Consider the following 25,478-nt stretch of genomic DNA (forward strand, 5'->3'; position numbering starts at 1 on the left):
TCAAGTTACTAGATATTGCAAACATTTCAACTCCTTTCTTTCACTCTCTCCATCCACAAGGATCCCTAAAGCACGTCTTCAGTTTACATCACAGAGTCCTTACAGTTCTTTCTCACTTGGTGCCTGGATTGGAAATATTCTACTATAATAGGTAAGCAAAGATACTAAAGCCATAGTTCTGACTTTGTTGTTTTAGTCAAATAGCTCTTTCCAACTGTAATGAATGCTATGGATCATTCCCCCAGAAAAACACACAAATGTGTAAGGGCACAAAATTCTGCAGGAGATTTTAGGAAATTCATAGTCCTCTGCCTCCCCAGCCCATCCATGTCCATCTGCACCAGGCAAGGTTTACCTGGAACCAATCTATGCCCTACTCAAGATTTTCACCTCTACTTCTAGATTTGGGGTTGATGGTTCTGGAACCTTACAAAAGTTGCTTCTTTGTAAATATTAATGATCATTGTTTATTTGATTGGGTATTCATGCTATGTACAGAGGACTTACATACTGGGTAATCATTGCTCAACTATCTGACCATACTCACCTACTGCACAAGGATAATAAACATAATGAGGTCGAATGGTGAGTTTGGAAGAGGTGAAATTATATTCCTAAGATTATTAAGACTTCATAGACTTACAGATGTATGGAATAGTGACATTGATCTGTTGCCGTAAATGGTAGCTTGGCTTAAGATTGTTCTTCTCTTACTCCTTTCAACAAACTCTTATTTAAATATCTACTCTGTGCCAGACACTATGGCAGGTTTTGAGGATATAACAAAATAAGATGTGATCCCTACCCTGGAGGCCTTAGATTCTATTGGAGGGAAGGAAGCAAGCACATAAACACACACAGCAAAGAACTCCAGATGCCCTGAAAATGTGGCTTTTCTAGCTCTTATTGGAAGCTCATGACCATGTTAGTCACATAGAGACAATCTAGCTTTCCCCTGTGGTCTGTTTTTAGTTATTTCCTGAAAGCAGATAGGGTATGGTCTGGCTTCATCACTTACTAGCAGTTTGACTTTGGGTTTTCTGTTGACCAGTGTTTCAAATTTCTCATCTACTGAATGGAAGCTTGGTGAGTGGTTAAAAACATGGCTCTGGAGCAGGACTGTTTTGGTTTGAATCCCAGCATCACTACTTATTAGTTGTGTGATCTTGGGTAAGCCCCTTAACTGCTCTGTGCCTCAGTTTCCTTTACTGTAAAATGGGAATAATCATAATACCTACAACATAGAGTTGTACCTCATGAGTTACTAATATGCGGGAAGCACTCTGAAAAGAACTCATATATAGAGTGCCTTGCTCTTCATTCATTCATTCAATCATTCATTCTTGGGGCGCCTGGGTGGCTCAGTCGTTAAGCATCTGCCTTTGACTCAGGTCATGATCCCAAGGTCCTGGGATCGAGTCCCACATCGGGCTCCCTGATCAGCGGGAAGCCTGCTTCTCCCTCTCCCACTCCCCCTGCTTGTGTTCCCTCTCTTGCTGTGTCTCTCTCTGTCAAATAAATAAATAAAATATTAAAAAAATCATTCATTCTTACTTAACAAATATTTATGGAATGCTACTTTGTGCCACACAGTGTGTTAGTTATCGGGGATTCCATAGTAAAGAGGTAGTCTCTGCTTTAAAGAAACCTCTAGTCTAGTAGGGGAGTCAAGCAGCTAGAGAGGAAATTTAAATGCCACAATAAGATCTCTGTGACAGAGACAAATGTAGGTTGTGATGGAAACACCATAGCAAGGGCACATCCTCCAATCTAGGGATGCTTTCCTTCCTGTTTTATTAATCCCCTACCTAAGACATACACCTTCAGCTTCTTTAGGACTTTTCTCACAGTTTTTTTTTTTTTAAGAAACTTAAATGTAACTGCATAAAAAAACACATAACATAAAATTGACCGTTTACACATTTCTTTCTTTCTTTCTTTTTTCTTTATGTTATGTTAATCACCATACATTACATCATTAGTTTTTGATGTAGTGTTCCATGATCCATTGTTTAACACCCAGTGCTCCAAGCAGAATGTGCCCTCTTTAATACCCATCACCAGGCTAACCCATCCTCCCACTCCCCTCCCCTCTAGAACCCTCAGTTTGTTTCTCAGAGTCCATAGTCTCTCATGGTTCGTCTCCCCCTCTCATTCCCCCCCCCTCACCCTCCCCTTCTGCTTTTTTCGTCTTTTTCATCTTATACCTTTACTTTTTTAACATATAATGTATTATTTGTTTCAGAGGTACAGGTCTGTGATTCAATAGTCTTACACAATTCACAGCGCTCACCATAGCACATACCCTCCCCAATGTCCATCACCCAGCCATTTTTCTAAGAGTACAGTTTAGTAGTGTTAAGTACATTCACATTGTTGTGTAACCTAATCTCCAAAACTTTCCCTCTTGCAGAACTGAAACTCTATACCCATTAAACGACAGCTTCCCATTGCTCCCTCTCCCTAGTCTCCGGCAGCTACCTCCAAGGATTTTATAGTTCCCAGGCATGTTCCTCATCACCTTAAGTTCTCACAGTGTTGTCATTATAGTTACTGTTGTTTTCTATCGCGGGTTTCACCTGGCCAAAGACTTTTCTGTAAAATAATTCTGCCTTTTCTCTTCCCTTTGCTACTGCTGTTTTCTGGAATTCTGTAAATCCATGAACTTTGTTTCTTCAGGAAAATAAGTTGCTGTAAATTGAGCAATGTTCTAGGAACAGGCTTGTTTATCACTGGGCTAATGGCATTGACTGAGTGCTCATTATTTGCTCATCCCTGAGTTCATCTCTGTAGGAAGATACTAAGGAAGTAGAAAACAGCAAAAAACCTCTGTTTCACATAAGTTAAAAGAAAACAGGTGAGTGAGGAAACACACTCACACACACCTGTACATATGTCTTAGAAATATTTATTTAAGTAACCAGCTTTATATATCACATATGTCCAACAGGATGAGAGCACTGTTTTAGGAATATGAACATAATAGTAGGAAGTATGGGGGTGACTGGGTGATGGACACTGGGGAGGGTATGTGCTCTGGTAAGCGCTGTGAATTGTGCAAGACTGTTGAATCTCAGATCTGTACCTCTGAAACAAATAATGCAATATATGTTAAGAAGGAAAAAAAGAAGAAGAAGAATGTAGCAGGAGGGGAAGAATGAAGGGGGGGAAATCGGAGGGGGAGAAGAACCATGAGAGACGATGGACTCTGAAAAACAAACTGAGGGTTCCAGAGGGGAGGGGGGTGGGAGGATGGGTTAGCCTGGTGATGGGTATTGAGGAGGGCACGTTCTGCATGGAGCACTGGGTGTTATGCACAAACAATGAATCATGGAACACTATATCTAAAACTAATGATGTAATGTATGGGGATTAACATAACAATAAAAAATTTAAATATTTAAAAAAAATAAAAATAAAAATAAAAGTAGGGGAGGTAGCTCAAAAAAAAAAAAAAATAGTAGGAAGTATGGATCAGAACCCAGAATATGACTAAAGTATTTAGACCAGTTCAGAAGCTATTAAAAAGAAGTTGAGAGGGGCGCCTGGGTGGCTCAGTCGTTAAGCGTCTGCCTTCAGCTCAGGTCATGATCCCAGGGTCCTGGGATCGAGCCCAGCATCAGGCTCCCTGCTCAGCGGGAAGCCTGCTTCTCCCTCTCCCACTCCCCCTGCTTGTGTTCCCTCTCTCGCTGTGTCTCTCTCTGTCAAATAAATAAATCTTAAAAAAAATAAAAATAAAAAAGTTGAGGTATGAGAACATGCAGTTTATTTATTTATTTTTATTTTTTATTTTTTTTAGAGGAGGGGGGAGTGGCAGAGGGAGCGAGAGAATCTTAAGCAGGCTCCATGCCCAGCACGGAGCCTGATGCAGGGCTTGATCTCACAACACTGAGATCATGAGCTGAGCTGAAATCAAGAGTTGGACACTTAACCGACTGAACCACCCAGGCGCCAAGAACATGGAGTTTAGACTTTGCAATGGAAATGGAGAAAAGGGGAAAATCCAGAATGTAACAGTAGGAGTTGGTGATCCGTTGAATAGGAAGTAAAGAAAAAGGCGTAGGAGATTGGAACCAATATTTATTGAATGCTGACTCTGTGCCAGGGTCTGGCTGGGCCCTTTGCCCATAGGATCTGATTTACATCTTAGGACAGTCCTTAGTGTTAAATATTATTGCCCCCATTTTACTATTGAAGAAGCACAGATTCAGAAAGTTTGACTAGCTTGACCAAAGTATATGATTAACAGCTAGTTGAGTCTATATTCACCCAGAATCTGACTCTACAACTCATGCTCTTTTATTACTAATGTGGCTTTGAGGCTGCCAGTTAGGGAAACTGAAAACATGGCTCTACTATGGACAGAAAAGAATTGATAAGAGGGGCCAGCTTTCAGGGAAAGATAATAATTAGTCCTATTTGAATATGCTGCATTTAGGATGAAAGTGGGCATTGTAAATTTAAGGGGCTTGCAGGCGTTTGGAAGCCTGGGTCTGGGTGAGGGAACCGGGCTGGACATGTGGGTCCCTAGAGACCTACGTGTTTATTGGCTTATTGAAAGATTGAATGTAAAGAGAGCCATGGATAAATTCTTGAGGATATCCCCACTTTGGGGGCAGAAAAGAGAAAGGGGAATCCATAAAGTCAGTAAAGGAAAGTTCATGGGACTGTGATTTGGTAAAAAATATAGTACATGTGCTTCAGTATGGGATAGTGTGACAAGACAGAGGGTTCCAGATTATCAATCATGATTCAGGAAAGTCATTTAAGAGTTCTGGGTAGAGTAGTGTACCTACCTAATTTTAGTGAAAGTATCATGATTTGTCTAATGTCATTGACTTTTGCTTTATACCCATATCCACTAGGTTCCCAATTTCTGTCCGTTGTTCTTCTTAAATAACTCTTGAATTGGCCTTTCCCTAATGCCTTGGCCACTGCCTTGGTGGAGATTGGGGCTCAACCAGGCTCTTGTGACAGGTGTCTATCAATGTTCCTTGTTGCCTGCTTCTTTACACCCCAGCACATGTGCTTTACCAGTAGAGTTTTTTTATACAGTATGAATTTTATAATTTTCTTAGTTTAAAAATCTGTTTTCTCTACTGCATGTAAAATCAGACTCCTTAGCAAAATCCCGTGAGTGCTTCAATTTGGCACCAATCCTATCTTCAAGCTGCCTTTCCCTCTCCCAAGCACCAAATACTCCAATTAAATGACCATTTTCTATATCTCCTGGGGCAGTCTGCCCTCACTTCCTGCCTCCCCAGCTACTGCCTGGATTAGCACCCTTCCATTCTTGATCCTGGCAAACTTATGTTTATCATTCGAGGGCCAACGAAGTGGCAAGTAGCATAGAAAGGATGTTGGAATGAAGCAGAAAATGTTATTAGATTAAAATTCAAAACCAAGGAACAGGCATCTGTGATCTATGTAATTATTATTGTGAGAGAAACGCATAGGAAGGGCCACTATTTTTTTCCACTTTCTTGTTAGATTTCTCAGGTTGTGCTCACTGCTGAGATGCTTATGTCCACAGAAGAGTTTTTCCCCCTCTCATCTGAGAAAAATAACTTCTTATTTTATTTTTATTTTTTTAAATGAAGTGCCACTTATGTTTTCTGTTCTTTTTTTTTTTTTTTAAGATTTTATTTATTTATTTGACAGAGAGACACAGCGAGAGAGGGAACACAAGCAGGGGGAGCGGGAGTGGGAGAAGCAGGCTTCCTGCTGAGCATGGAGCTCTATGCAGGGCTCGATCCCAGGACCCTGGGATCATGACCTGAGCCAAAGGCAGACGCTTAACAACTGAGCCACCCAGGCACCCCAAAAAATAACTTCTTATTGTCATGATCCTCTTCCTCATCCTTTGCTCAGGACTTTGTCCACATGGTGGGTGCTCTTGGCATTCTCTGAAACTTAGGATGTGTCCTTAAGGCCTGAATGGTGAACAGACAATTTCTTTTTTTTTTTTTTTTTGGCATATAGGTTGGGTTTTTTTTGTTTTTTGTTTGTTTGTTTGTTCATTTGTTTAATTTTATTTTATTATGTTAATCACCATACATTACATCATTAGTTTTTGATGTAGTGTTCCATGATTCATTGTTTGCGTGTAACACCCAGTGCTCCATTCAATACGTGCCCTCTTTAATACCCATCACCAGGCTAACCCATCCCCCCACCCCCCTCCCCTCGAGAACCCTCAGTTTGTTTCTCAGAGTCCATAGTCTCTCATGGTTCGTCTCCCCCTCCAATTTCCCACAGGCAATTTCTTACTTGATTGTTTCCTAGATCCCAGTTTGGATGGTTAAGATGGGTTCATAGAAGACCAGCATACATGATATGCCACTGGCATTGAACTTGAAAAACCCATGAAAACTGAAAAGCTGAAATGGCACGTTGCACTAAGAGCCAGGAGATGTACATTTGAGACTTGTCCCTCCTACTTCGTGGCTGTGATCTCAAGAAACAGAGATTTGCAGGTGGAAGCTTGTGGACCATCTTGGGCATATAATCTAGTCAGAGTTTGCAACATGGCATTTGGAGGGGCAGCCATCAGCAGTACATTTGGTGAAAGACTCACCGAACACCTGAAGGAAGTATTTGGAACTAAAGAATCTGGTGATCTTAATGAGGAATTAGTTATGACTGCTGCCCATGGAGGTGTTGCTAAGGTGGAAGATCTGCTAAAAAGAGAACACACAGGCTGAAGCTATGTTTTCAACTCTAGGTAAAGTTGGCTGAGTACAACAGATTTATTCAGCCAGTGATGTGTCAACAAGCCAAAGAATGCCAAGGAATGCCTGCAACTCTCAGAATGTAGGAAAAGCATAGGGCGGTTTCTCCTTCAGACCCTCCAGAAGGATCCAATTCTGCTGACCCTTTGCTGATACTTCTGAACTGTGTGAGAAAATGCATTTTTGTTGTTTTAAGCTACCCAGTCTATGGAAATCCAAAGAGACAAACCTCATGTTTCTTACCATGAAATAACAGTAACACTAACTCATGGGGTGGTGATAGGATTAAAAGAACAATAGTTTGTGGAGGCACACTGATATAATTTCCAAACTCTCTTCCTGTGTTTTGTTCACTTTTTAGTACACTTCTCCCAAATCAGATGACTTATCACTCTTCCCTACCTCATTCTTAGCCCCAAAGATGAGGAAAAATACCTCCTAATGTAGAGGTAAGCACAGCTGGTGGCTAGGTGAGATATTTGCACCACAAGTAAGATATTTTTGGATCTCTGTAGCCTGGAAAATTCCAGTTCACTCCGAAGTGGATGAATGAGTTCCTATCATCACTGCATAAGCTGGCTGCCCAGGAGTTACGCACAGTTCAGCGCTAATTTTCATAGCCACAGTGGCCTCACTACTGGGGTGCGTGTGTGTCCTCCAAGTGTACCTGTGAGCATTCTAATGTGTTTTCTCATAGCTGGAAGAGACATTCAAAGAATTTTCATTTTTAGACTTGCAAATGCTAAAAGGTGATACCCAGAAAATTTTAATGAATTTCCTAAGGATATAGAGTCATCTCAAGAAATCGCCTTTTGGTGTTCTGGATGTACATGTCAGATATTTAACATTAAATAGTAGATTTTAAAATTCTTTTTCCTAAAAATTATTTTGTGGTCTTTGAAATTGCCAGGTTTTTTAGGTCTTTTGACAATTTCTTAACAAGTATTCCTTCGTTTAGGACCCAACCATCCTGCTCATTTCATAAAAACATGTGCAACTCTGCTTGAACTTTGAGCATTAGGTTCTAGAATGACGTACGCAAGAGTCAGATATGGTTCCTTGGATTTGGCAGGGATCACACAGGACACACAACCAAGTGCCGCATATAACTATCTCACAACTTACAGGGATGAGGAGGAAAGAGCAAGTATAGAATTCTGCCAACCCACATTGTTTAGCCACAGGACTTTAATTGCACAGTGCACCTTATTTTCCCTACCTTCGTGTGAAGAGAGAGGACAGTGCAGGATGCTATAGACTGAATGTGTCCTCCCACATGTCCTAACCCCAATGTGAGGGTTTTTGGATGTGGAGCCTTGGGAGGTGCTTAGGTGGAGAGGGTGGAGCTCTCCTGAGAGTGAGATTAGTGTCCTTATAAAAGAGACTCCAGAGAGCTTGCGTTCCCCTTCTGCCATGTGAGGACACAGCAAGTGGGCTCTCACCAGACACTGAATCTCCCGGTGCTAGATCTTGGACTTCTCAGCCTCCAGAACTGTGAAAAATAGATTTCCATTGTTTATAAGCCCCCCAGTCTGTGGCATTCTGTTAAGTCCAAATGGACTAAGACACAGGATGAGGCAGTTGTCAGCCTACAGCACTTCACTCTGGTGAGGTGAGGCTGGGGAAGAGGAACTGAGCGGCAGAAAGAGCAAGGCTTGTGAGGACTCAGTGCTTCTGTTTTGTCTAAGAGATCTCTTAGATTCCTCTGAATGGAGCTGAGTCCCTTCAGCTCCATCAGATGTGGACCCCATAAACGTAAACACCATGTCTTTGCAATTCTTCTTCCTCAATGCTTACCACGTAGCAGGTGCAAAATGAATGTTTTACCCCTCCTCTCTTCCTTCCTTCCATCTTCCCACTCTCCGTCCTTCCTTCTTTCTTATATCCATAACTTCTCTGTGTCAGTCACTATTGCGTCAAGGACTGGGACTTTAAAGATGAATTAGACAGCCACTGCTATTGAATGTTTTATTGTTTTGGAAAATTCTCATAAAAATAGAGATTTACTTATTCCCACTTTCCTCACATTTTTTTTTCTAAAGTAGAATAAGTGCTAGACTCAGAGGCCTAAAAGGAAAGAAAAACAAGTTAAGGAATGGGTTGGGGTTTGAAGGTCCAGAGTTTGAGGTGGGTGGGGGATAGAAAGGGGAAAGAAAAGCAGGAAATGGTTTTTCCAGGGATTGATTTTTGCCCCCCACCCCCCACCCACATCAATATCCTTCACAGAGCTGGTTAATTATCAATTTTCATGAGAAAGCAAAGCTGCCTTGCTCTTTTTGAAGCACTGGAGCACAAAGCAGGCTATCCATGATATGCCTTCCATTCACGGAAACATTTGCATTTTGCTGAATCCAGTGATTTATTCACATCTTCTGCATGCTCTGTGTGGCTTAGAAGAGTCTCTAAGACACAAAATAGGTGTTTTACTTTTACCATCTTTTTTTGCTTTGTTTCTTTTCCCTTTTCTTCCTGCCCACTTTAAAATGGATAAAAATTGCTGTATTTCCTGTTTCTCTACATGCACGACTAGAAAGAAACTATAGAGGCTGAATTGCTGTTCATGTAGTAATTCTGTTAATTTTTTTTAACATCCAGTATGAATTTGCCAACAGTCTAAAATTATCTAAGACTGCTCTCTTCCTCAGAACAGGACAGGGACAGCATTATACTTCAACTACTTATTGAACCACCCATTGCATTCCTTGTTATTTTTACCAAAGGTTTAGTATCATCTTTTTAAAATCCCAGAATTAGGTCTCCTGGCAGTTAATAAATGATTAATTGAATATGCTAACATATTTTATTCATTTCCAGTCTCACTTTCTTGCATCTCTATCCTTCCCTCTGCAGTTACTTCTTCAGATGATATTCTTTTAATGATGGTATGTAGTATTTATCTAGATAAATACTATAAGCCTGTGTATTTTAAAATGTTTTGATTTTTCCTTCACAAAAAAAATCTTGGTTGTGCTGGATATTCCCTGTTTGCTTCTCCAAGTCCACTTTTCACCCTTTTCCATTCTGCTCTGTGCTCTGGGAGGCTGCTTTTAAGTATTGTATTGACATGGTCTTTTATGCTCTCCCTGACAGTTGGGTTTAGTCAATAATAGGCACTAAAATATTAGACAGCCTAGACTAGATGGTGTAGATTCATTTCTTTCTGCTCCTCCCCTCTAAGTACAACTATAAACTCTGGAAACAACATAAGAGATAACAAAGGACAGCTCTAAAAGGTGGAAAGAAGAAGGTAGACTGGTTGGGGACCCCAGGACAAGGGAACAACACAGTGGTAGGACATTTTACAACCACTCAACCAACAAGAAAAATGTGAGCCAGAGCAATAGACCAGTCCATAATTATAGTTGAGGAATCAACATCCTACTTTCAGCAACTATTAGAACTATTAAATGGAAAATCAGCAAAGTATAAAAGATAAGATATGAATGATACAACCAATAAGATCTAATCAACATATGTGAAACTGACCAATGACAGCAGAATATATACTTTTTTTCCCCAAATACCCTGGAACATTCACCAAGGTAGACCATATCCTGGTCCATTAAACAAACCTCCACAAACTGAATAGAACTGAAATCATGCAGAGTATGTTTCCAGAGTATGTTTTCTGAAAGTTTTATAGTTGTACATTGGAGATCATGGTACATTCTGAGTTAATTTCTTTTAAAGATTTGTTTTAGAGAGAAAAAGAGAGAGTGCATGTGCAGGGTGGGGAAGGGGCAGAGGGAGAGGGAGAGAGAAACTCAAGCAGACTCTGAGTTGAGTGAAGAGCCCTATGTGGCGCTCAATCTCATAACCCCAAGATCAGACCTGAGTTGAAACCAAGAGTTGGAGGCCCAGCTGACTGTGCCACCCAAGCGCCCCCATTTTGAGTTAATTTTTACACAAGGTATGAAATTTAGGTCAAGTTATTTTTTTAACTTATGGACGTGCAGTTGCTCCATCAATATTTGTTGAAAAGACCATCTTTTTCTCCATTAACTCAATTAAATTGCTTTTGTATCTTTGTCAAAAATCAGTTGGGTATAAGGGAATCAAACTAGAAACCAATAACAGAAAAGCAACAGGAAAATCTCAAAGAACTGAAAGTTGAACATCACACTCTGAAATAATCCATGAATCAAAGAGGAAATCTCAAGGGAAATTTAAAAAATATATAGAACTGAATGAGAATGAAAATACAATATAGCAAAATATGTAATACTCAGCTAGAGCAATGCCAAGAGGGAAATTTATAGCACTAAATGCTTTCATTAGAAAAGAGGAAAGTTCTCGGGGCACCTGGGTGGCTCAGTCGTTAAGCGTCTGCCTTCGGCTCAGGTCATGATCCCAGGGTCCTGGGATCAAGCCCCGCATCGGGCTCCCTGCTCCACAGGAAGCCTGCTTCTCCCTCTCCCACTCCCCCTGCTTGTGTTCCCTCTCTCGCTGTGTCTCTCTCTGTCAAATAAATAAATAAAATCTTAAAAAAAAAAAAAAAAAGGAAAGTTCTCAAGTCAGTAATCCAAGTTCCTACCCCAAGAAAATAGAAAAAGAGCAAAATAAACTCAAAATGAGTAGAAAGAAGGAAATAATAAAAATAACAGAAAACAGTGAAATTGAAAACAGGAAATGAAAAAAGAAATCAAACAAGACCAAAATAAATTCGAAGATTCAACATAGCAAAGATGTGAATTCTTCACCAAACTGAACAGTAGGTTTAATACAGTTGCTATCAAAAATCCCAGTAAGATTTTTTTGGTACGTATAGACAAGCTTATTCTAAAATTTATATGGAAAGACACAGGATTAAGATAGCTAAAACAATCTTGGAAAAGAAGAATAAAGTACTAGGAATCAGTCTGCCTAATTTGAATACATAAAATATATCTACAGTAATCAGGAGTATGCAGTATTGGTGGAAGGGTAGACACCTAGATCAGTGGAACAGAATAGAGAATCCAGGAATAGACCCATATAAAGGTGCCCAGCTGGTTTTTGACAAAGATAAAAAATGAATTCAAAGAGAAAGGATGGTCTTTTCAACAAATGGTGGCAGAGAAATTATATATCCATAAGTTTTAAAAAAGATCTAAATTTTGGGGCACCTGGGTGGCTCAGTCAGTTAAGCATCTGCCTTCAGCTCAGGTCATGATCCCAGAGTCCTGGGATAGAGTCCTGGGATGGAGTCCCACATCCGGCTCCCTGATCAGTGGGGAGCCTGCTTCTTCTGCCTGCTGCTCCCCCTGCTTGTGCTTTCTGTCTCTCTGTCAAATAAACAAACAAACAAACAAATAAATAATAAATAAATAAATAAAATCTTTTAAAAAAAAGATCTAAATTTTATACCTTAGATAAAAACTAACTCAAAATGAACCATAATTTTAAATGTAAAACTATAAAACTTTCAGAAGAAAATCTTTCAGAACTAGGGCTAGGCAAAGAGTTCTTAGACTTGACACCAAAAGTACAATCCCTAAAAGGAAAAATGGATAAAGTGGAACTCATCAGAATTAAAAACTTTTGTTCCATGAAAGACTCTGTTAAGAGGATGAAAAGACAAGCTAGACTTATAAGCCACATATTTAACAAAAGACTAGTATCTAGAATACATAAGAACTCTCAAGACTGAACAGTTAAAAAAACCAGACATTTCTCTGAAGAAGTCATACAGATGGCAAATAAGCACATGAAAAGATGTTCTTCATCATTAGCCATTAAGAAAATGCAGATTAAAACCAAAATGTGATATCCTACTATAATTTTATGTGTCAACTTGACTAGGCCATGGGGTGCCTGAATAGTTGGTTAAATTATTCTGGGTGTTTTCATAGGGGATTTTGGGATGAGAGTAATATTTGAATGGGTAGACCTAGTAAAGCAGATTTTCTTCTCCAATGTGAGTGGGCCTCAAACAATCCACTGAATGCCTGAAAAGGCTGAGTAAGGGAGAATTCTCTCTGCCTGACTGACTTTAAGCTAGGATATCAGTCTTCTCCTGCCTATGGACTTGGATTCAGACTGGAACTTAACACCATTGGCTCTCCTCGTTCTCAGGCTTTAGGAATCAAATTGGAATTATAGCCCTGAGTCTCCAGGTTCCAACTGCAGATCTTAGAATTTCTCAGCCTCCATACGTATGTGAACCAATTTCTTACAATAAATCTCATGTGTATGTGAATTCTACTTTTAATAACTATTTCAGCAACTTTCAGCAAAATACATGCATAATACAGAACCAAGAATGTTATGTATATATATAAAATTCTGTTTCTCTGGAGAACTCAGACTAATACACTAACATACTTAATAGAATGGTATAATAAAAAATATATAAAAATAAAAAAAAACACCAAATGCTTGTGAGGATGTGGAGAAACTGGGTCTCTCATATATTGTTGGTGGGAATATAAAAGGTACGGCCACTCTGGAAAACAGGACAGTTTCCTAAAAAACTAAACATGCGGTTGTCACATGACCCAGCAATTGCTCTCTTGGGCATTTATCTCAGAGAAATAGAAGCTAATATTCACACAAAAACCGGTACCCGAGTGTGCATAGCAGTTAATTTGTAATAGCTCCCAAGCTGGAAACAATGCAAATGTCCTCCCATAAGGAAATGGTTAAATCAACTGTAGTGCCTCCATACCATGGAATACTGCTCAATAATAAGGGAATTAACTTGGATGAATCTCAAAGGAAATATACTGAGTGGAAAAAGCCAATACCAAAAAGTTACATACTGTACGATTCCATTTATATAACATTTTTGAAATAAAAAAATTATAAAAATGATAAAAGATCACTGGTTGCCAGGGTTAGGGAAGGGGAGAGGAGTAGGGGGTATATGGGTGTGGTTATGAAAAGGAGCAGGAGAAATCCTCCTGGTGTTGAGACTGTTCTATATCTGGACTGTGGTGGTGGATACACAAACCCATGTGACAAAATTAGATAGAATATACTAAATGTACACACACACAAATACAAACAAGTACAAGTAAAACTGGGAGAATCTGAACATGTTCAGTGGATTTTGTCAATGGAATATCCTGGTTGTGACATAGTACTATAGTTTTGTAAGATGTTACCACTGGAGAAACTGGATAAAACACACACAGGACCTCTCCATATTATATCTTAGAACTATATGTGAATCTATATACATACAAACATACATGTGAAAGGTTTAATTAAAAAAAAGATCAGAGATTGAGAGATTGAGATGGGGGTACTTATTCCTCCTTGCTTTGTCCCTGTAGGTTGGCTGCATCCCTCTAAATAGGTGCAGTTCCTGGAGGTGGCTCTCTCTTGTAGTAACTGTCCTTGTGTTCTCTTTAAGCCTAGGGTTGTTCTCACTGTAGGTAACTTTGGGCTACTGCACCATCCCTTGTTGTACATCTTTAGTTAGATTATTTCGAGTTACTTTATTGATGTTTGTGGCTATTGCAAATGATCTTTCTAAAATTTTGTTTTTGACTACTGTTTCTGGTTCTTGTACCTCTCTGTTTTATGGTGACTTGGACATAATGGATGCTTGATAAATATTTGTTCATTCATAAATTTACTTCTAGGATGTTTGAACATGTGTATGTTTTTCAACTGTACCCTTAGTGTTAGAAACCATTTATAAGCAACAAACTGGATAACCTAGGTGAAATGGACAAATTCCTAGAAACATACAATCTACCAAGACTGGATCAGGAAGAAATAGAAAATCTGGATAGACCTCTAACTAGTAAGAAATTGAATCAATAATCAAAAACCTCCCACCAAAAAAGTCATGGAGCAGATGGCCTCATTGGTAAATTCTACCAGACACTTAAAGAACTACCGCCAGTCCTCAAACTCTTCCAAAAAATTAAAGAGGGAATACTTCCTAACTCATTCTATGATTATATATATATATTAAAATATATATATTATTAAAATTTTTAAAGCCAGGGCAGAACCCGTGGGCAGAAAGAGCTGCACTGGGATTGTGAGGAGAGATTGATTTTATATATATTTAAATTTTTTTAAGGCATGTCAACTCATTCTATGAGGCCAGCATTACCCTGATACTAAAAGCTAGACAAAGACACTGCAAGAAAACTACAGACTAATAACCCTTATGAATATTGATACAAAAATCCTCAAAGAATATTAGCAAACCAAATTTAGCAACATACTAAAAGAATTATACACCATGACCAAGTGGGATTTATTTAGAGTGCAAGGATGCCTCAACATATAAGAATCAATCAATGTGGGGTGCCTGGATGGCTCAGTTTTCAGCTCAAGTCTTGATTTCACTGTCGTGAATTCAAGCCCCATGTTGGGCTCCACACTGGGTATGGAGCCTACTTAAAAAAAAGAATCAATGTAATACACACACCATATTAATTGAAGGAAAAAAACCACATGATCATTTTAATAGATGCAGAAAAAGCATTTGACAAAATGCAACACCCTTTCATGATAAAACTCTCAGCGAAGCTGGAATGCAAGGAAGCTTGCTAACATAATAAAGGCTATGTATAAAAAACCCACAGATAACATTATACTCAATGGTGAAAGACTGTATACTTTTCCTCTAAGGTCAGGAACAAGACAAGGATGCCTGCTTTTGCCTCTTCTATTAGACATAGAATTCAAAGTCCTATCCAGAGAAACTAGGCAAGAAAAGAAATAAAAGCTATCCAAATTGGAAAGGAAGAAGTAAGATTATTTCTTTTCCCAGGTGATAAGATATTATATGTAGAAACTACTAGAGAGTCTGCAAAAACACTCTAAGGGCTAATAAATTCAGCAAAGTTGCAGGATACAAAATCAACAGAGAAAAATTAGTTGCATTTCTAGGCACTAACAATGAACAATTCAAAAATGAAATCAATAAAACAATTCCATTTACAGTAGCATCAAAAGAATAAAATACTTAGATATAAACTTAAGGAGGCCAAAGACTTGTACAGGAAAAATAAAACATTCAGCCCAAGTGTCCATTGACTGATGAACGGATAGAGGTGGTACACACACACACAGGAATATTACTTGGCTATAAAAAAGAATGAAATCTTACCATTTGCAATGACATGGGTGGAACTAGAGAGTATTATACTAAGTGAAATAAGTCAGTCAGAGAAAGATAAGTAGTATATGATTTCACTCATATGTGGGATTTAAGAAACAAAACAAATGAGCAAAGGGAAGAAAGAGAGGGAAAACCAAAACCAATTTCTTTCTTTGCTGAAAGAAATTAAAGAAGACACAAATAAATGGAAAGGCACCCCATGTTTATAGATTAGAAGATTTAACATCGATAAGATGACAGTTCTATCTAAAGTGTTGTACAGATACAATGCAACCCTTATCAAAATCCCAATTTTTTTTGCAGGAATATAAAAACCCATCCTAAAATTCATATGGAATCCTCAGGGACCCCCAAACAGCCAAAACAATCTTGAAAAAGAACAAAGTTGGATGACTTACACTTCCTGATTTCAAAACTTACTACAAAGTGATAGTAATCAAAACAATGTAGTACTGGCATAAAGGCAAACATATATAACAATGGAATAGAATGGGGAACCCAGAAATAAACCCTTGAGTATAAAATAATTTTTGGTAAGGCTACCAAGATGATTGAAGGAAAGAACAGTTTTTTCAACAAATGGTGCTGGGAAAAACTGGATATCCACATGCAAGAGAATGAAGTTAGACCCTTATCTTACACTACATACAAAAATTAGTTCAAAATGAGCCAAAGACCTACACATAAGAGCTAAAACTATAAAACTCTTAGAAGATAACATAGGGGAAAATCTTCATGACATTGGATGTGGTAATGATTTCTTGGATACGACACTCAAAGCACAGGCAATAAAAGAAAAAATAGATAAATTGGACCTCATCAAAAGTGAAAACTTCTGTGTATTAAAGGACATTAACAAGGGAGTGAAAAGAAAAGCTATAGAATGGGAGAAAATATTTGTAAGCACATAGCCTTTTGTTGAAAGAATATTCTTTCTCCTCTGAATGGCTTTTGCACCTTTGTCAGTAATAGATTCAGCATTTTTTTTTTAGGATTTTATTTATTGAGACACAAGCGAGAGAGGGAACACAAGCAAGGGGACAGGGAGAGGGAGAGCAGGGAGCCTGCTGTGGGGCTTGATCCCAGGACACTGGGATCATGACCTGAGCTGAAGGCAGACACTTAACGACTGAGCCACCCAGGCGCCCCTAGATTCAGCATTTTTGTGTGTGTCTATTTCTGGGTCCTCTGTTTTGTTTCACTGATCTGTGTGTCTATTCCTCCTTTGATAGCACTCTGTCTTGGTTAATGTAGCTGTCAAGTGAGCCTTAAAAATCTAGTAGAATGATTCATCCCATTTTATTCTTCATTTTCAAAATTGTTTAGCTATTTTAGTTCCTTTTCCTTTCCATGTAAATCTTAGAATGAGCTTGCTGACATCTTGTTAAGAATTGTGCATCAAGATTGCTGACGTTTTAATAAGAATTGCGTTAAATCTATAGATAAGTCTGGGGAGACCTGGTATCTTTATCATGTTGACTCTTCTAATCCACAAATACAATATGTCTCTATTTATTTAGGTCTTTGATTTCTTTCATCATCATTTTGTGCTATCTTGCCTTTGGAGAAATTTACATTTGTTTATATTTTTGCCCATTTTAAACTTTTCAACCTTCCCTCTACCTTTTTATAAAGCATATTTCTTATAAACAACATAGCATGTGTTTTCTTTCTTTCTCTAACTGACCATCTCTGTCTTTCACCTTCTATTTTACTTTTCCTTTGTTATTTGCTTTGTATTTTGCTGATTGATCTGGTTAGTTTTTATTCTCTTCCCTCCCTTGTGTTAATTTGGGAATTTTACTGTACTTTTTTCATTCAGTATTCCCATTCCTGATTATCGTCCTTGAATACATACTGCTATTCTCTTATCCAAGATGATGTGCCAGCCACTTGCTCGGTGTCCCCCATGCTCCCTCATCCTCCACAAAATCAAACTTTTAGTGTTATTACTTTTTTTACATATACCCACCCAGTTCCCCATGCCTAGATATTTCTGAGAGGAACCTTTAGCTCCAGCCTATTATTAGACTTTCTCTTACACTATGTCTCATATTTCAAGGATCCTTAGTGTTCAGAATACACATTCCCAGTCAAACGTTATCCATTTCAATTAACCATATACACTGCAAAGTGCTATTTCTGCCATTCCTTTTCTATTTCCTTCTTTTAGCAATTTTTGTTTACTTCTCCTTCTCCTTCACCTTTTCTCCTCCTTGACAAAGTTTTTTTCTGGAAACTTTTCCTCATATGAGTTATGTGAATGATGATCTCTCAATCCTTGCATCCCAGCAAATATCTTTCTTCCACACCAACAAGTGGATAATGTCTTTACATGTTATACATTCTTGGCTCCTAGTCATTTTTTCTCAGTAATTTGTAAATATGATTCCAAAATATCCCACCAACTTCTGCTGCATATGAGAAGTTAGTGCCAGTTAGGTTTTTTTCTTCTGTAAATAACCTGTTCTTTTGGTCTAGAAGCATGCATATTATCTTTAACCTTGGAATTTTCAAATTTTATCAGGACATGCCTAGATGTGTGCCTTTTTTTAAAAAAGATTTTATTTATTTATTTGACAGAGAGAGACACAGGGAGAGAGGGAACACAAGCAGGGGGAATGGGAGAGGGAGAAGCAGGCTTCCTGCAGAGCAGAGAGCCCGATGCGGAGCTCAATCCCAGGACCCTGGGATCATGACCTGAGCCGAAGGCAGACGCTTAACGACTCAGCCACCCAGGCGCCCCTAGATGTGTGCCTTTTTATCACCTCTCCTAAACCTCCATAAATAAGTTTAACAAAATTTCCTTGCCCCTTCCTTCACCTGTTACATATTTTCCTTCTGGTATTCATATTACTTGCATAGTGGGTTTCCAGGATCAATCTTCCAAGTATCTTTTATTTTCCTTTAGGTATCCCTTCTCTTTGTATTTTGTCCTCAGTTTTGAAATTATTTCTTCCAAATGGTCTTTAAAACCACAGTTTTTATCTCAAGAGTGGCATTCTATCATTCAATCTGTCTATTGAATTTTTCAGTTTGGAAAGAAATAAAAATTTGTAAAGAGGTGGTTTTATGCTTTAACTGAATCTCCTTAAGTGTTAAGTAAGGTAACATTAGTTACTGTAACAGAAACTCTGACATCCTCAATATTCAGTTTAAAAAGATAGGTTGGGGGTGCCTGGGTGGCTCAGTCGGTTAGGCATCTGCCTTTGGCTCAGGTCATGATCCCAGGGTTCTGGAATTGAGTCCCTCATCGGGCTCCCTGCTCAGCGGGGAGTCTGCTTCTCCCTCTGCCTCTCCCCCCGGCTCGTGCACACACTCTCTTTCTCTTTCAAAAATAAGTAAATAAAGTCTTAAAAAAAAAAAAGACAGGAATACCTGGGTGGCTCAGTCGGTTAAGCATCTGCCTTTGGCTCAGGTCATGATTCCAGGATCCTGAGATTGAGCCCCGCGTCGGGCTCCCTGCTCAGTGGAGAGTCTGCTTCTCCCTCTCCCTCTCCCCCTGCTTGTGCTCTCTCTCTGTCAAATAAATAAATAAAAATCTTTATACAAAATTAAAAAAATAGATAGGTTGAGACATCATGAAAAAGATACCTGAGACTAAGTGAGCAAGTTTGCAGGCACAGTTGTTACTGGCAGAGGAGCAGAAGGGCTAGATGGGTGCTGTCAGGAATGGAGATGTGTCAGATAAATCCTTGCCAGACTCTTCCCTCTTTAGATGGCATCTATGCACCTGGTCTGACCCAGAGGGAGACAAAACCTTGCTTCTGCTAGATATTTCCCAAGATTCTTTATCTACCCCTTCTTCTGCTGAGGAGCTCAGTATAACCTGCTGGTTAAGAGCTTGTGCCCTGAAGTGAAGACAGACCCAGGTCCAAGTCCTGGCTCTGCCGCTAACTGGTTTAGGGTCTTTGAATTGGTCACCTTGAACAGGCTAAGTCTGTAAGCCTTATTTCGAACTTGAACTCTAAAATGGGGTTAAGGGATACCTGGGTGACTCCGTCAGTTGAGCATCCGATTTGTGGTTTCGGCTCAGGTCATGATCTTAGGGTCATGAGATCAAGTCCCTCGTTGGGCTCTGCCCTAAGTGGGGAGTCTGCTTGAAGATTTTCTCCCTCTGCTTCTCCAACCACTCGTGCTCTCTCCCTGAAATAAATAAATAAATCTTAAAAAAAAATAAAGGGTTAAAAATAGTGCCTACCTTTATAGGATTTTTCTATGGATTAAATAAAACAATACAATGACTAAACTTCAGCATCATGCCTAACTTGAGTAAGTGCTCCATATACAGAAGCTACCATTATGGTGAGTGGGTCAGTCTCCCGAGGGCTTGAACTACAGTTTTTCTGCAGATGACCCAATGTAGTCTCCAGCCCTGACCACTCTCCTGAGCTACAGTGTAACATTTTTTGTGTCCAGCTGGATAATACTACTTGGATATTCTCTTAGAATTTAAGGTCTTCCATTGAGTAGGTGTAGTGTAGTGCCTGACAATTTGGATTTTTTAAACTGGAACATAAATGCTGACATTTTGCTTTTGATTGCCAAGGCATCTATTTCCAAGACATCATTGGGAATAAACACATTGCATGCTACACAACTGGATAAAGAGCCAGGCCACCCAACCCATGAACTTCCCCTTTCAGAAAGCCCTGGGTGACCTATATAATGGACCATTTGTATGATCCTGTGCCACCCCCTTAACCCCTCCCACCAGCTTTAATTTCCACTCTTATGTTTTAAATTCACCAATAAAGAGTGAGCCTGCAAAATCTGAGGCATCCCACCCTTGACCTCAGTAAAGGGAGAACCCAGGTCCATGTGAGTTCGCTCCCCCCAACACCTGTGATCTCACTGTGTAGCCTTGGGCTTGCTATGCACCTTCCAAGAATAAACCTTGTTTTTGTTTTTTTCAAAGTTCCCTGCTGATTGTTGCTGAGGTGCATCTTGCAATCAGAATAAAAACCACAAGGGCCAGTCCAGCCACAACACTGGCTCTGGATTGGGGAAATGTCTGTGGGCTCATTACAAGTTGTGCAGACGTAGGTGAGTGCCCCCAGGCATTCGTAGCTGATAGAATCTATTGCTAGGGTGAGGCAGACACAAAATAGTAGCCCAAACTTACCTTTTTAGTCTTAGCTCCCATACTACACTGCTATGAATACACTCTTGCCAATCTGGATGGTTTTTGACCACTTCCTCTTTGTTCCTTTCATCTGGAATGTTCTCTTATCCATTTCTACTTATCAAGATTTAACCCATTCCTTAAGAACAAGCTCAAATGCCACTTTTTCTTGATCTTCCCTAACGAAGGAGAACTCTCTTATTTTTTGTAGAAACTTGTTTTATTCTTGTTACTCGTGGTGCCATTCATTACTATTAGCTTGCAGTATGGGTCAGAACCCTCTCCGCTGCAAGTGGCAGGATCTCCATGTAGTTTAGCAAAGAGGGAATTTTTAGGCTCAGATAACTTGATCCAAAGCCTCAGACTCTCAAGCTTATCAGAATTCTTAGCCACTACCTTGAATTTTTACTTTTTGTGTGTGTGAGTTGGCTTGATTATTACCTGCTTATTGGTTTCCTCTTTGGGAGGAAAATGGGCCTCAGTTAGCCCAATGCCATCTTTACAGCTTGTGATCCAGGTGCTAGAGGAAATTCCCATTGCCCTCCAACAGAAGAGCCCTGGCAGGAAATCTGACCGGCCAGCTTTGGTGACCTGTTCATTCCTGTACTAGGATGGAAGGGTTTGATGGTCCAGGTCTGGGTCATGTGCCTGCCCATCCTCAGATGAAGGCGAAGGGAAGGCTTACTGGAAGGATCAGGGGATGGGTTATTATAGTTCACTATTCTGCTATGTTGTATTAGAACTCCTGGAACACAGAAGCCATGCCTTATCTTATAATCCCTCAAATAATGCCTTGTTCAGGATAAATAGTAAATTTTTACTGAATAAGTGAATAAACAGATTGTCTTAGCACCAAATTGGGTAATTTAATAGGCTGTTGTTGAGCAGAGAAGTCAGGCTTTGGAAAAGAATTTTCTAAATTTACAATTTAAAATTCTCAGACAGATATGTTATTTATTGGTGGATAGCATAGATACAAAAAAACCTAAGGACAGTAGTAAACCTCACTAAAGGAGAGAGTTGGAAACTTTTTTAAGTTCCTTGTAAATAGAAAATTTGACTTTTTTTGTCTTTCACTTTAAGATAAAATTTCCTTTTCCTGAGAAACACACGCACAACACATATATACACATGCACACAGCCATGCGTGTACACATACATATACATTTTTTAGAAAAAAATGAGTGTACATCAATATCTCCTATCCATACAGAGTGATTTCTCAGCTTCCCACATTCCATATTGTATGAACTTCTTCCATGAGAACTGGCTCCTAATGACATCAACACTTTCCCTCATTTGCTTAAGTCTATAATATATCCAAAATAGTTTCAGAATTGGTTTGCCCGTACTACTGCTACAAATAAACCTACTAAAAAGAGTTCAGGATTTGTTTATAAACTTTTATCTTCCTCCCCGCCCCCCACACTCACCCTGTTGCAAATTAAGCATAGATAGTTACTCGGATTAGTCCTCCAACCTCCCCCACTTAGGTTGTTATGATATCCATTTGACATACAATAAAGTTCATTTTATTTGTTTGACTTCACCATTAGCTTTTTGTGTTCCTGAAAAGAGGCATTCTTATTGATTTAATTTTATTTATTTTTTAAAGATTTTATTTATTTATTATATATAGAGAGAGACAACGAGAGAAGGAACACAAGCAGGGGGAGAGGCAGAGGGAGAAGCAGACCCCCCCACTGAGCAGGGAGCCCGATGAGGGGGTTCCATCCCAGGACCCCGGGATCACGACCCGAGCCGAAGGCAGACTCTTAACGACTGAGCCACCCAGGCGCCCCTAATTTTATTTTTGAATAATAAATTCATATTGCTTTAATTTCATCTTTAAGATTTAGACTATTAACATGCTCTCAAAAGTCAAAACTACACAAAATATTATATTCAGAGAATTGTCATTCTCTCCTGTATCCCTTCCACACTATTTCTCCTACCTCTTAGTAACCAACTTCGTAGTTTTCTGGTTCTGTGTTTTTTTCTTGTAATGATAAGCAGATTATGTGTATTTTCTCATTGCCCCTTCTTTCTTACACAAAAGATAGCATATGATCTATGTCTTATTCTCTTTTTTTCACTTTTTATTTCCTGGAAATCATTCCATGTGTTCATAGAGATCTTCCATATTCTTTTTTATCTATCTTCAGGTTCACCAAATCTTTCCTTGGCCACCTCCAGTCTACTAAAAAGCTCATTGAAGGCATTCTTCACTTATGTTATGTGTATTTGATCTCTAACATTTCATTTCCATTCTTTCTAAGAATTTCTACCTCTCTGCTTACACCATCCATCTGTTCTTGCATATTGCCTACTTTTTCAATTAGAATGCTTAGCATATTAATCATAGTTATTTTAAACTCCGGGCCTGACAATGCTAAAAGTCTCTGCTATATCTAAGTCTGGTTCTGATGCTTGTCTTGTCTTTTCAAACTGTATTTTTTGCCTTTGGCACACTTTGTAATTTTTAGTTGAAAGACAGACATGATGTATTGGGTAAAAGAGACTGAGGTAAATAGGCTTTGAGAGTGAGTTTTCATGTTAATCTTGCCAGGAGTTAGGCTGTGTTTACCCTGTGCTGTAGCTGGGGTTTCCAAGGCTGAAAATGTCTTTTAATGTCCTTGTTTTTGTCCCCTTTGTTGTCTTTGGGTTTCCCTAGAAGCTCATCCTTAAATAGGGTCTGAAGTTTGCATTTCTTTCCTGTAATCTCCAGGAGCCCTACTGGTGTGGGTAAAGCATGGGAGGAGGAGAAATATTATATAGTCCTTTCATTAGGTCTCAGTCTTTTAGTGAGCTCTGGTCGTGACATTCACAAGTGCTTCTCAGCCACCTGCTCCACCCTCCTACACCAGTTAGGTGAGGAAAACTAGAGGGGGCTGCAGTGGGTATTTCCCCCTGCCCAGATCTGTTAGGCTCTGGTAAAATATTTTCTCTTGAGGGCAGGCCATTGTTAGGAAGAACAGAGTGCTCGGGGCTTATTTCTGGTTACCTTTCCCCTTCTCCCTGAGGACCTGGCAGGACTCCTGGAGGTAAAACTCAGGGAAGTGTGGGGTGCCTCTAAGACTGGGCTTTCAGGATTTTTTATCTCTCAAGCTAACCTCTAGAAATTAGTCATTTACCCTCAGGTGTTTCTACCAGGCTCCAGGTGCAGCTTCTGCTTCCTGTACACTGTGATTTTCTGTGTCTGCCTGTCTGTCTCTCCAGTTTCCAGAGTGTCAGTATGTCCTATGATCTCAATTCTTTGATGGATCTAAAAATAGTGTTGAGGGGCGCCTGGGTGGCTCAGTTGGTTAAGCATCTGCCTTCGGCTCAGGTCATGATCCCAGGGTCCTGGGATCGAGCCCCACGTCGGGCTCCCTGCTCAGCAGGAAGCCTGCTTCTCCCTCTCCCACTCCCCCTGCTTGTGTTCCCTCTCACGCTGTCTCTCTCTCTCTCTCTGTCAAATAAATAAATAAATAAAATCTTAAAAAAATAAAATAAAGTGTTGATTTTCAGTTTGTTTAGCTTCCCCCACCCCACCTTGTGAGGTTGGGAGTGATGAGTTCCAAGCTCTTTGCCTGTCAGACCAGAAACTGGAAGTCAGTGCTATTGATTTTTGCATATTAATTTTATATCCTGCCATCTTATGAAATTTTTATTGTTCGAACTGCTTTATTATTGATTTTCTAGCATTTTCTAGATATGCTATTCTGTCATCTGCGATTAGAGGTTGTTTTATTTTCATTTTTTTTTCCCTTATGCCTTTGTTTTCTTTAGTCAGATTGTACTAGTATCCCCAGAAGGATGTTAAATAGTTGTGGAGATAATGGATATCTTGCCTTGTTTCTGACTTTAATGGGAATAGCTCCTGCATTTCTCCATTAAAAAAGAAGCTGGCTTTAGGGCTGAATTTTATATATTTTGTCTTGTGTTCTAAAATATGGGTTTTATTATTATTTAAGTATGGCAAGGCCAACAGATCAGGAAATGACTTTCATTAAAAAGATAACTTGTTATACCTGGATCCCCCAAAGAAGGGATATGCTACACCATGGGAGACCACATGGAGAAGCACCACGGTCAGCCAGGAGGCAGAGGGAGAAGGGGAAAATGTGGTCAGGAACCTTTATTGTGGTTTCCATGAAAAGGAAGGGTGAGGCAAGGTAAGTAGGCTTACAATGCCTAGCTTGAATAATTTCAGCAGGCCCTTGGGCCTAGGGCCTATCCCTAGTTATCTCTTAATTGACTCTGGGGTAATTAGGGCAGGTAGATAGTGGTCTGGAATGTTGGAGCCCCGTAAAGGAAGTGGTCTCATAGGTGAGTTGTATACTGTCTCCAGGAATTGGTTAACCCTGGGAGGGGTCATCCCTCTGAGATCAGCAAGGCCCAGGTGTAAAAGCATCCAAATAATAGAAAATAAAGTGACATGGTGTAATAGAGAATGTTAAGGAAGTATTACTCCACTTCTATTTTCTCAAGAATTTTTAGGGATGAGTATTGAATTTTATCAAAGATTTTTCAACATTTATCAAGATAATCATATGATTTTTCTCCTTGGATC

The sequence above is a fragment of the Phoca vitulina genome, unplaced genomic scaffold, assembly GCF_004348235.1.
Source record: "Phoca vitulina isolate PV1807 unplaced genomic scaffold, GSC_HSeal_1.0 scaffold5, whole genome shotgun sequence".
Lineage (NCBI taxonomy): Eukaryota > Metazoa > Chordata > Mammalia > Carnivora > Phocidae > Phoca > Phoca vitulina.